Here is a 12,156-nt window from a genome sequence, read left to right on the forward strand (position 1 = left end):
TGACCGAACCACTCTAATCTCTTCTTCTTGACTTCTTTGCAGATGGGACTACTATGGCTTCCACTGTTATCTCCTTATTTCTTCATCTGTCCCACAGTGCATATCCTGCCACCTGTCTATAATCTGCATCACCTCAAGCTTCCTCCGATGTTCTTCGTGTTTCACTGTTGCAGTCATCACATTTGGGTTATCCCTGCCAAGGTAGCCCTCAGCCGGCCCGAATACCAGAGACTTAGTATTTCTGCGTTGGTTGCTGTCACTTGAGGACTGATGTCAGGTCATCAGTAGTATAAAGTAAGGCAGCCGATGCCATTATATCAGTCTTTCTTGCCGTGGAGCCCGAAGCAGAAGCAGTTTGCACGAGTGCCAGGCCGCTACCAGAGTTTTTGTTTCCGAATTGAAGTTGAAGTCTTCTAAAGAAAAGTACCCCATTGGGAATCCTTTTTTCTTGCACTAACCGATGTCAGAAAAAGTTAATAATTGTCTCACCTGTGGAAAGCAAATACCACACCTAGACTTCCACTCTTACTCCATCACTTATTTAGGCCCAGACCACGACGTCCCCCGCTTTGTTCAATGCCAGAACTATCCATCGTTAGGCCCTTATTGTAGCCAGATATTTTCATTTACAGTCCTTGAATTCTGATATGGCTTCGGTAAGCCATCCAACAGCAGATCTTCCAAAAAAACGTAAAGATAAAGACAGAGACAGACCGCACAGGTCCAAACCTACTGACGACACTTCTGTTAAGCTAGTCGTCAGTCCTCTGGTACTCAGTGAGGCACTTTCGCAGCCCCTGATGCCCGCTTCAATTGATTCGCAGTCCGCTACTGAGACAATTTTGAAGTCCTTTATGCCGCAAAACTCTTCTTCAGCTAAGGGTCCTATGGTCGTCTCTACCTTGGATGGGTCCAGAGCTGCTGAGCAGACACCGGCTTCCGAGGAAGTCCTTCGCTTACCAAATCTTGACACAAACTGACATCTTCTTTCACGACTACCGTTCTTTCAAAAACGGCCAAGTTTCTTAAGCCCAGGGTTTGAACTACACCCAAAAAAATGATGACCCACTCTCAGGCGCCTGCTACCTTGCCTCAGTCTCAAATGCTTAAAATGGCATAAGACCTTATCATGCTGATCAGGGGAAGCCAAGCTACCCCCTCAAAAAGGAAAAGAGATCTGTCCCCTGTAGTTTAGGCTGAACAAGACTCAGATCAATCTGATGCATCTGACTATGATGACATGCAACCCCTCTCCACTTATGAGGATTCTGATGCAGTGGACTCCATTCCTTCAGCCTCTCCTCCAGAGGATTTTTCCTTTGGGGAAACCCTGCATACTTTAAGGGAGCATTTCCAATAGGAGAGTCAGGACTACCCTCAGTCTAAAATGAGACAAAGGGAATTCCTAGATCTTCCACATCACAGACTCTTGTCCATCCTCCCAGTCCTGGATGTTGTGGATGATGTTTTCCTTGAATCCAGCTTGACTCCTGTCGCCCTACCTCCTGCTCCTAGAAACCAGACAGGTACAATAGAGTCTCCCTGACTCACACAAATATCTTTTTAAAAATCCAACAGCTGACCCTGAGGTCATTTCTCAAGGGCCAAAAGGGATTAAAGCAGCCTCTGCTAAGAATCCCACCTCCTCAGACAGGGATTCCCAAGCATTGGACAGATGGGGTAAAAAAGTATACACCTCAGCTACTCTTGTTGACAGGGTACTAAATTGTTAGTTCCATATGCTGAAATTTCAGCAACATACCTTGGAACTCCTTAAACAAAATAATGTCTTCCTTTTCCTGCTTGTGCAGAATCTAAAGATTTACAAGACTTAATGCATTCTGCAAGTCAAGTAACTAAACACACTTTGCACTGTGGTTTTGATGCCCTAGAAGCTTCTTGCAGGCCAGCAGTCACTGGATCTGTCATTAGAAGACATGCATGGCTTAAGGAACAGCCCTTGCCAGACCATGTTCATTCTAAATTGTTGGATGCCCCCTTGCACAAAGATAACTTAGTTGGCACTAAGGCAGAAGAGGTCTTGAGAAAGATGTAAGAAAAAGCAAAATCTATGTAAACGGTTAAGGATTTCTTACAGGTTCAGCCTCCTAGGTTCAGCAGGCATTGTCCCCACAAACACTGTTTTTTTCCTGCTCCGAGTAAACTGGCCCAGCCTACGCCCCGTGGAAACAGACCCCCCCAGACAGCAGCCCCAGGGAATGAAGAGATCTATGCAGTGGACTACCTCCACTTCAAAACCAGGGAGTTCTAAGCCACCCCCTTATGGTAAGAACTCACAATGACTCACCCCCTCCCCCTCTGCCCACCTTCACTTAACCCTAAGAGATAAACTCTCCTTTCACTCAAGCACCTTGGGCCACCATTACCAAGGACTAATGGGTTCTGAACATTGTCTCTCAGGGATACAAATTTTCCTTCCATACCCTTCCAACCCCAAAAGGGTTTCCAGATCTATCCCCAGATCAGTGGGCAGAGGCTCAAAAGCAAATCCTTTCCCTGCTTTGTATGAGATCAGTAGAGCACGTTCCTGCAGAAATAGATAGGCCAAGGCTTCTACTCAAGACTTTTTCTGGTGCCCAGAAAAGAGGGCACCTGGCACCCCATCCTTTATCTGTCCATTCTAAACACCTTCCTTGTGATCCCAAAGTTTAAAATACGCACCCTCCAGCAGCTGCTACCCATGCTGTCCAAGGATGCTTGGCGGGCCACCCTAGATCTAAAACAGGCCTACCTCCACATTCCTATCAGGGAATCACACAGGAAGTATCTCCACTTCAGGGCAAGATCTCAACACTTTCAGTTCTCTGCGCTTTCCTTTGGCTTATCTACTGCTCCCAGAGTTTTCACAAAATGTTTGCCTCCAGCCATTGCCTTTTGCAGACAAAGAATTGTTCAGATTTACCCATACTTAGACAACTGCCTTATTCAGGCAGAGAGCCAGGAAAAGCTGCTCAAGCACCTGGCCTTTGTAAAGACCCTACTAACCTCCCTAGAGTACACAATCAACGAAAAGAAATCCAAACAGGTGCCTACCCAAAGGGTAATCTTCCTGGGAGCAAGTCTGGACACAGCATCCCAGATGGCATACCTTACACCAGAGAAACAAATTTTCCTGACAGCCTACTTCTCTCAACTAGCCAACAGGCCCCAGCTATCTGCAAGGAAGATCCTGCAAGCTGTGGGGTTCATGGCATCTTGCATACTACTCATTCCATATGCCAGACTGCATATGAGGAAACTTCAGTGGTACCTAAAGAGCCTTTGGTGTCAACACTCCCGAGACCTGGAAACTCTTCTACCTACAATTCCTTGCCAAAGGACATTGTCTCTCAGGGATACAAATTTTCCTTCCATACCCTTCCAACCCCAAAAGGGTTTCCAGATCTATCCCCAGATCAGTGGGCAGAGGCTCAAAAGCAAATCCTTTCCCTGCTTTGTATGAGATCAGTAGAGCACGTTCCTGCAGAAATAGATAGGCCAAGGCTTCTACTCAAGACTTTTTCTGGTGCCCAGAAAAGAGGGCACCTGGCACCCCATCCTTTATCTGTCCATTCTAAACACCTTCCTTGTGATCCCAAAGTTTAAAATACGCACCCTCCAGCAGCTGCTACCCATGCTGTCCAAGGATGCTTGGCGGGCCACCCTAGATCTAAAACAGGCCTACCTCCACATTCCTATCAGGGAATCACACAGGAAGTATCTCCACTTCAGGGCAAGATCTCAACACTTTCAGTTCTCTGCGCTTTCCTTTGGCTTATCTACTGCTCCCAGAGTTTTCACAAAATGTTTGCCTCCAGCCATTGCCTTTTGCAGACAAAGAATTGTTCAGATTTACCCATACTTAGACAACTGCCTTATTCAGGCAGAGAACCAGGAAAAGCTGCTCAAGCACCTGGCCTTTGTAAAGACCCTACTAACCTCCCTAGAGTACACAATCAACGAAAAGAAATCCAAACAGGTGCCTACCCAAAGGGTAATCTTCCTGGGAGCAAGTCTGGACACAGCATCCCAGATGGCATACCTTACACCAGAGAAACAAATTTTCCTGGCAGCCTACTTCTCTCAACTAGCCAACAGGCCCCAGCTATCTGCAAGGAAGATCCTGCAAGCTGTGGGGTTCATGGCATCTTGCATACTACTCATTCCATATGCCAGACTGCATATAAGGAAACTTCAGTGGTACCTAAAGAGCCTTTGGTGTCAACACTCCCGAGACCTGGAAACTCTTCTACCTACAATTCCTTGCCAAAGAAAGGAATTTCTTTGGTGGGCAACAGCATGCTCCCACAACAAGGAACTGGCCTCTTCCGTACCCCCTGCCATCCTTACTTCACCACAGATGCATCAGACTACGCTTGGGGTGCACACCTGGACGGCAGGTGCATACAGATACAGGCCCAATGGAGCCCACAGCAAATCCCTCTGCACATCAATCAAAAAGAGATGCTGGCTGTGCAGAACACCTTGATAGCTTTCAATCCTCTTCTCTCCAGGGGTTCTCCTTATCAAAACAGACAACACCACTGTGATGTGGTACATCAACAAGCAGGGAGAGACTCACTCCTACCCTCTATGCAGGCTGGCCATGACCCTTTGGCTCACAGCCTCTTCCATGCAGCTACACCTGTTAGCAAAATTTTTACCAGGCTCTCTCAACTCTCTGGCAGACCAATTAAGCATAAACCTTCTGGACCCACATGAGTGGCAACGCAACAGATGTACCTTCACCCTCATAACTCAGAAATGGGGAACCCCGAAGGTCGACCTCTTTGCCTCCTACACCAACCATCAGCTCAGCAAATTCTACACCAGGGAGCATCACTGCATGGCTTGGAAAGTGGATGCCCTGTCCTTCCCCTGTGTCAATCTATTGGTCTGTGCCTTCCCCCCCCTACTTCTCATCCCAAGGGTACTGCTCAAAATAAGGGAGGAAAAACCAGTGACCATTCTTATAGCTCCAGACTGGCCCGACAACACTGGTACCCCTTGATGCGCAGACTGTCCCCGCTGCCTCCATGACATCTTCCTCAGATTCCAAACCTCCTGACCTAGAGGGAATGGGAATTCATGCATCCTCAATTGCAGACACTAAGTTTGTCAGCTTGGCTTATTCCCTAACCCCGAACCAATCTACCGTCCTCAGTAAACAGGTTCTGGATGTTATCTGTGAGGCCAGATGTCTTAGCATCAGAAAGTCTTCTGCAGATAAATGGAAAAGTTCTGCACCTGGATCCAGGCAAAGGGAGCCAATATGGCACAGCCCTCCATCCCTCTCATCCTGGATTACTTAACTAACCTACTACACATTGGTCTGTCTTTTCCCTTCTATAAAAATTCATGCCTCTGCTATTTCTGCTCATTTTACCACTGAGTAGCCCCTTTTCTCACACCCTTTGATCAAACAGTTCCTCAGTGGGGCTAGCAACCTTGAGGCCCCCCAGAAGGGCACCAACACCAGCTTGGGACCTTAACTTTGTCTTGCCAAAGCTCACCTTGCCCCCTTTCGAACCAGCTTCTTCTGCAGAGCTAAAATTTCTCTCCTGGAAGACAGCATTCTTTCCGGCTATCACTTCAGCCAGAAGAGTCTCTGAGCTGCAAGCACTCATGGCTGTGGAACCCTTCATCATCTTTCATGCAGACAGGGAGTCCCTCAGAACTAACCCATCCTTCATGCCCAAGGTGGTGTCCAGTGTGGCTCTCAACCAACCATTCATTTGCCCACCTTCTTTCCTAATCCGCAGAACAAGGGGGAAAGGATTCTTCACTCTCTAGATGTGCACAGATAGCTCAGATTCTATCTGGACAGGACTAAATCCTTCAGAAAGTCTGATCAATTGCTGGTTAGCTTTGCTACAGGGGCAGAAGACAGAGCCATCTCCAAGCAAACCATTTCCAAATGGACATCCATTTCTGCTACAAACAGCATGGAAAGCTTCCTCCCAAGGGGGTCAGGAGACACTCCACCAGAGCAGCCTCCATTTCTACAGCTTTCCTCAGAGGAGTCCCCACCAGGGACATCCTGGAGGCTGCCACCTGGACATCTTTTTCACACTTTTACCAAGCATTACCACCTGCTTCTCTTCTCCAAGTCCAAAACAAGGTTTTCCTCTGCAGTCTTGCAGGGCATCCTAGCCAGCCCCTAGTTTCCTTGACTGCCTCCACACATTTCCTCAGCTTTGGGAATCTACCCAAATGTGATGACTGCAACAGTGAAACACGAAGAACATAGTACACTTGTGTATATTTACCATAAATGTAGATGTTCGAGTGTATTCACTGTTGCAGTCCTGGTTTCCCTCCATTCCCCTTTAATTTCTTTCTCCTTTTATTACAATTCTTCCTTGTTGTTCTCCTTTCCTTACAAGGGACGTATAGGTATTTATTTTCCACTGGTGAGGTTCTTCCACCAGAACCTGACCTCCTACCGTGGGGGCTCCTGACAGGTTAGGACAAGAAAAATTGATGTAATGGTGTCGGTTGACTTACTTTATACTACTGACGACCTGACGTCAGTCCTCAAGCAACATCAATCGACGCAGAAATACTAAGTCTCTGGTATTCGGGCCGGCCGAGGACTACCTTGGCAGGGATAACCCAAATGTGATAACTGCAACAGTGAGTACACTTGAACATCTACATTTATGATAAGTGTACACAACTGTACTTTGTTCTGCCTTCACTGCATGGGTTTCTTTGCCGTACAGAAGCAGTGTTGGCACCACAGTTTTGTGCACTTTGCATTCTGATGCTTTGGTATTCTTCTGTCACAAAATACCCCTAGCACTTTCTGTCAGTTTCTTGCAGTATGTCCAGTTCTAGCTTTGGCCTCCACATTCATATAAGCCTTCTCATCCACACACCTCCCACATACTTGAAGCTGTTAACCTCTTCTGTTATTTCCTTTCTGTTTTATTCTTCAGCTTCTTCTGATTTACCCCATTTGCTGTCATGATCAATGTCTTAGCTGTACTCTGTTTCATGCTAGGTGCCTTTAGTTTTGCATTACAGCCACCTTATTTGTCAAAGTTTCTGTTTGGAGGCTTTTTGTATTGCCACATTTTGTGCATACAGTAGCTTTGTGGATCTGTTCCATGTGATCTGTTTGCTAATATAGTATGCACAGGAGTGGCTGCGTGCTGAACCCTGATACACACCCACTGGGAGACCCTCTTTAAATCTGAGCAGTGTCTCTACCCATCTCATTGACTCTGAATCATTCTACATAGACTGACATAGAATGCAGTAATTTTACCAGTGCTTCTAAGACTTCAGTAGTACCCAAAACCACTTTTTTGGGGGGGACCTTCTCATATGCTTTCTCAATGTCTGGGAATACCAAGTTGGATTATGTCCTCGCATTTCATTTTTTCATGGTCTCTCTCACTGCTAACATCAAGTCAGAACTTTCTTGCGTTGTGACAGAGATTGATGCCTCTTCACTGTGCACTGTTATGAAGATCCCCTTTGTTTTTGTACACTGGCACTAGTATGCTTTTTCACCAGTCATATGGGTTACACTCCTCAGTCTCCATACTAAGATGAGTACCATCGAGTAATTTTATCCTTAATGCATATTTCTTTGTCATATCTGCTATGATGGGGCTTCACCTAAGATGTTAATCAGAAAAGGGTTTCCTGTGACAATGTCCCAGTTTTCTTCAGTAATATTTTTGATACTGTGATAATCCAAAGTGTATGTCAGGATGCAGCTATTTTTGCATTTGTTATTCTCTGTGGATTTACTTAACCACAGTATCAAAAATATTATTAAAGAAAACTGGGACATTGTCACAGGAAACCCTTTTCTGATTAACATCTTAGGTGAAGCCCCATCATTTGTTTATAGGAAGGCCAGGAACATTAGAATTTTTGTTGAATTTAAACCTAGACATGTGAGAAAAGCACTAAAAGATGTGAAACTAATTGTACATTTTGTATATTTATAAAGCAAGGTGATAGTTTTTATTGCCCTTATTTAAAGAAGATCATTAAAACCAGTGCAGGGGGTGACTGTAACACTAAAAAAGTAATTTACAGGGCACAGTGCAATGAATGTGATGCATTCTATGTGGGCAAGACTGTAAATAAACTCAAGCGTAGGATTTCATGTCATCTGTCAGATATCCACTCTGGATGTAAAAATAATGCACTAGCCAAACACCTTTCTCTTCATAACAGGTTTTAAGTTGCAGATCCTGGATCGCATAGACATGGGTGATCTTGAAGGAGACATCCCGAATATTCTGAAGAAACATGAACTCATGTGGCAATTAAAGTTGAACTCTTTTAGAAAGCCTGGACTAAACTACTACTGTTCAATTAAAAGTGCATTGGAGCTTAGAAAATTGCCACATTGTTTACATGACTAATTGTATTTTATTTTATTTTATTTTATTCTACAAACTGGTTTTAAATACCATTTTAAATCAGTTGAAATTTAAGTGTATATTTTGCTTTTATCATCATACATACATTTTTTCTTATTTTTATTTTTTTCTGGTTCTTTTTTCCACTTTATTCAAAATGATGTGTAATAACAATACTAACTAATTATACAATTATATAGGTTTTTAGGGTTCTTGTACACAGACCTGAAGAAGTCTAGAAGGACGAAAGCGATCTTTGTTAACAATAGGTTATGAAAATAGAAATTGATTTTTACATGCAAAATGTATATGTATATATTTATATATATTTTTTGATTGCCAAATGAACTGAGGTTGATATATTTCCAGCCATGTAGTATATTATCTTGGATAAAATCACAGACTTAATAATCTACTTAGTAATTTGGTTAAATAAGAGGTAGGTACCACAGCATTATATAATTTTATTTAAAGTACATAAGGGTTATATATTATTATAATAGCTGCTAAGTAGGGCAGGACCAGCTCGAATGTCACACTGATAGGGGAAGGGATGTGAATTTAACATGTGTACCAATAACACTTTGTTTTATAGCACAATAAACCACTCCCATGTCTGATAAAAAGTATATATATATTTAGAAAGCTTGTGAGGAAATTATTACTTTATTTTTGTTTTACTTGGATCGCTTGTCTGTGTACTTATTAAAGGATTTTCGACTGGAAACAGACTGCCTGCCTTGCTTGAATTACCTTTGAATACTTAGTAATGCTGTACAATTATGTATTTTCTATTATTACTTTTTGTTTTGTTTTGTTTTGTTTTGACTTAAGACGAGTTTATAGGTTCATAGGTTCATACTAGGCTATCTGCCCGAGGGCATTTACAAGCCTAGCCCATCATTTTGTGGCTTACGCCACCCCTTTAGTATGGGGAACTATACCCCTTATTTTGCTGTGCCTCTGTCGAGCAGTGACACTGAGGTAATCCCTGGGGTATATCTGCGATCTCCCATCCATTGGTCAAGATTTCTCTTGAACAAGGCCAGCGAGGTGCTCTGCCTCACATGTACCGGGATTTTGTTCCACAGCATAGGGAGTCTTTGGGTGATGAATCTATCCCTCCAGCACGTCCTATTAATAGCCGTGTCGAGGTTTAAGTCTCCGCCCTTGTGGCTCTGATGGATCTAGATTTTTGAGGTGAAGCATATTCATCAAATCTGGGTTTGACATGGCCTTGTATGTTAGGCAAAGGTCACCTCTGAGCAAGCGGTGGCGACTGAATAGAGCTGGAGTTCTTTCAGTCGGGCAGCATAGGACAGATTTTTGAGACCCTTTATCCTTTTGGTGAGGAACTTTTGTGGCCTCTCCAGCTGCTGCAAGTGTCGGGTCAGATACATTCGAATGGGGCATTGTACTCAATCATTGGTCTGATGAGTGATGAGTAAAGGGAGACTATGACCTCCCTTGATCTAGATGAGAATCCCTTCATGATAAGGTGGGCAATGTAGAAGGTCTTCCTAACTACTTTAGCTACATGGGTGTCGAATGACAGACTACTATCAACCTGGGTCCCCAGGTCCCTGATAACTTCTTCTGTGCACAGTGGATTGCCACCTATTTGGTAGCTAGGGGTAACCTTGTTTTTCCCGAAGGGTATGACTATGCATTTTTTGGCATTTAACTTTAGGCCGTGGCTCTGGCACCAGTTATCCGTTTCTGTGAGACCCTTCTGAAGGATATCTGTGTCAGATGTGTTTTCTACTATGGCGCCCAGTTTGCAGTCATCTGCAAACTTTGTCAGCCATAACCCTCCTGTGTTTGCTTGTACTTCGGAAAAGTAGATGCCAAACAAGAGTGGGCCCAGGACTGAGCCCTGTGGGACACCACTTGACAGGCTTTGAGTCTGACATCCCTTCCCCTATCAGTGTGACGTTCGCTACTTCTACTACTATTGTTTGATCTGATTAATATACAGAGATTAACTAGAAATATATGGACTGCAAATCTTCCACACAGAGAGGTTTCTTACACTGTTTTGTTTTTGGACCCACTACACTTTAGTGGGCAGTTTTGAGACTTCGGTGATACCACGGAGATTACTTGATCTGAAGTAGTTAACTTCATTTGGTCTACAACCTGTGGGTATCGGATCCGATTCGGATCCGAGCCGGCAGCTTTTCCAAGCTTACAGATCCAAGCTCCAAGCTCCTCCCCCTTACCCATAATACCCTGCTACCTCCTTGTAACCCTCAGATCTCGTTTGCCGCGGCTTAAGATAGCTTCTCAGAATGAGCTCCGAGTTGGTTTGTGAGTAGTTTAATAATAGAATTCTTATTTGTCACTATATTTCCCTTTGTGTGTGTGTGTGTGTGAACCTCAGGTAGTTTATCATAGTGGTTCCTGTTTCTTTAGCTGTAGTTTATTTAATTGTTTAGTCAGCTAGTTCCCCTCCCCACTAGAGTGTGTGAAGCCGTGTGCTGCTTCCTTTTTCCTTTACAATGGCCGAAGGCCCTAAGGCCATTTTTTCTAAATGCACTGAGTGTGGTCATAAGCTGTCCCCAGCAGATGGCCGCACTCGGTGTGTGTTATGCCTGGGTGTGGAACACCTTTCCACAGGCTGCACTATTTGTGCAGCCTTTAATCCCAGAGCATTAAAAGACAGGCCAAGCTGATTTTGGTGGGCCTTCTGCCACCAGAATCTTCTTCGGCTTCTACTGTGGTGCCAGCCGTTACCACGGCTGTCCCACCCGCCACTCCCGATCTCCTGGCCGGGACTCACCCTCCCTCTTTGGCCCAGGAGGAAAGGGAGGGCAGGAAAAAAGGATAAGAGAGACAGGGAGAGAGAGAGAAACACTGGAGCCATAAAAGGTGGTCGGCGTTGACTCCCTCGGCTCCGCCACCTAAAGTTGCTGCTTCTCCCTTGAAGGTCTCCGAGTCTACCCCTTCTCGGCTCCGCTCCCCTCGTTTCTCCCCGGAGCCGGAGGAGGAGACTCGGTCACCTTCTAGGTCATCAAGGCGACCTTCCCGGCCGCCTTCGATGGCCTCTAATAGGTCTACTAGGAGTTTGTCGGATGCAGATATGGATCGGATGATGCCTCGATTTTTGCAGGCTCAAATGCAGTTGGGAGTGCTCGTGCCTCCCCCCCTCTGGGGGGGAGCTCGACACCCTTTTTTGCCCCTATTGCACCTTCTCCGACCCGCTTTCGGGTCTCTGAGCTGTTGGATCCAATTAGCTTCGGAGCCGGGGTGGGGCCGGCGCCGACTGCGTTTGCATCTTCGGCACCGGCCATGCCCTCGGGTCTATCGGATCCAGAATTCTTGTCGGATCCGAGCTCTCGGAGCCGTGGGGCAGGCGTCGGATCTGGAGGGGCTAGTGGAACTTCGGCTCCATCCAGGTCGGATCACACTACCCTTTCGGATCCGATCGGGTCGCCTTCGGCACTGATCCATACGTCGGAGCCGAGGGAACTGCTTGCGGTTCCAAGGGAGAGCAGTTCACCGTCGGCATTCGATGTAGTGGAGAGGGTCCTCTCGAGGGACTCGAGACCCCCGGTTCTTGCCCCGGACCAGCCCGTCACTCCCACGCAGTTGAGCCTATTCTCCATCATCCGACCCCAGGGACAGCCTGAGCTTATGTCCCAGATGGTTCCCTTGGAGGAACAGGACATCGCTGGTGAGGTCTCTTTGGACAGCCCCCCTGAGGAGGTGCCTCACAAGCGGAAGTGCAAGAGGAGGCACTTGGACTCACCTGAGTCCCTCACGGAGG

At 45.6% G+C, this 12,156-nt stretch overlaps 1 protein-coding gene across 1 annotated transcript in view; it reads left to right on the top strand.

Moving 5' to 3' along the window:
- GMPS (guanine monophosphate synthase) overlaps window positions 1-12,156 on the top strand; it is a 1,355,954-nt gene that overhangs the window by 1,202,951 nt on the left and 140,847 nt on the right. The window lies entirely within an intron of this gene.

Source organism: Protopterus annectens, chromosome 4.part1, assembly GCF_019279795.1.
Source record: "Protopterus annectens isolate FY-2018-M chromosome 4.part1, PAN1.0, whole genome shotgun sequence".
Taxonomy (NCBI): domain Eukaryota; kingdom Metazoa; phylum Chordata; order Ceratodontiformes; family Protopteridae; genus Protopterus; species Protopterus annectens.